Source organism: Danio rerio, chromosome 5 (genome assembly GCF_049306965.1).
Source record: "Danio rerio strain Tuebingen ecotype United States chromosome 5, GRCz12tu, whole genome shotgun sequence".
Taxonomy (NCBI): Eukaryota; Metazoa; Chordata; class Actinopteri; order Cypriniformes; family Danionidae; genus Danio; species Danio rerio.
Window position 1 is genome coordinate 78,337,501 of NC_133180.1, and position 581 is coordinate 78,338,081.

Below are 581 nucleotides of genomic sequence, written 5' to 3' on the forward strand. Positions count from 1 at the left end.
ACACACACACAGGCTTCTTTAATGCCTCTGATTGGGTTTATTTTGAATATCTGTGACCCTGAAAAATAAACCAATCATAAAAGTCCTGTGTTTTAGTTGTGTTGAGATGTGCATGTATGGTTATTATGGTTATTATTATGGTTTATGATTGCACTCAGTGACGTCGATGGGGATAGTGAGTTTATTCTGAAATCCATGGTGAAAATGAGTGGATAACTCCCAACATTAAACAGGACAGAATCTACATACAGAGGCCCGAATGAAAGGTGTTCAGCACGTGTTGTTTTGGTGGCTGAGAAGCACTTGTTAAGTCTGACCCAGATCTATATCTCTATTTATATATATAGTGAGTGTATTTTTATATACATGTGAGGTCAGGCAGACTCTTATCATAGACCCGCATGACTGCGAACACTCCAGATCTGCAGACTGAAAATGCGAAGTTCATCTGTGCACCACATGACCTGATCTCTGTGCTCTGATTGGACAAATAGGCAGTACTGATTACGATGAAGCTGAATAATCTTGGCTTCATCGTTTCTGTTCACCCTCACAAATAATACGCCTGTCAGATCCCGAAA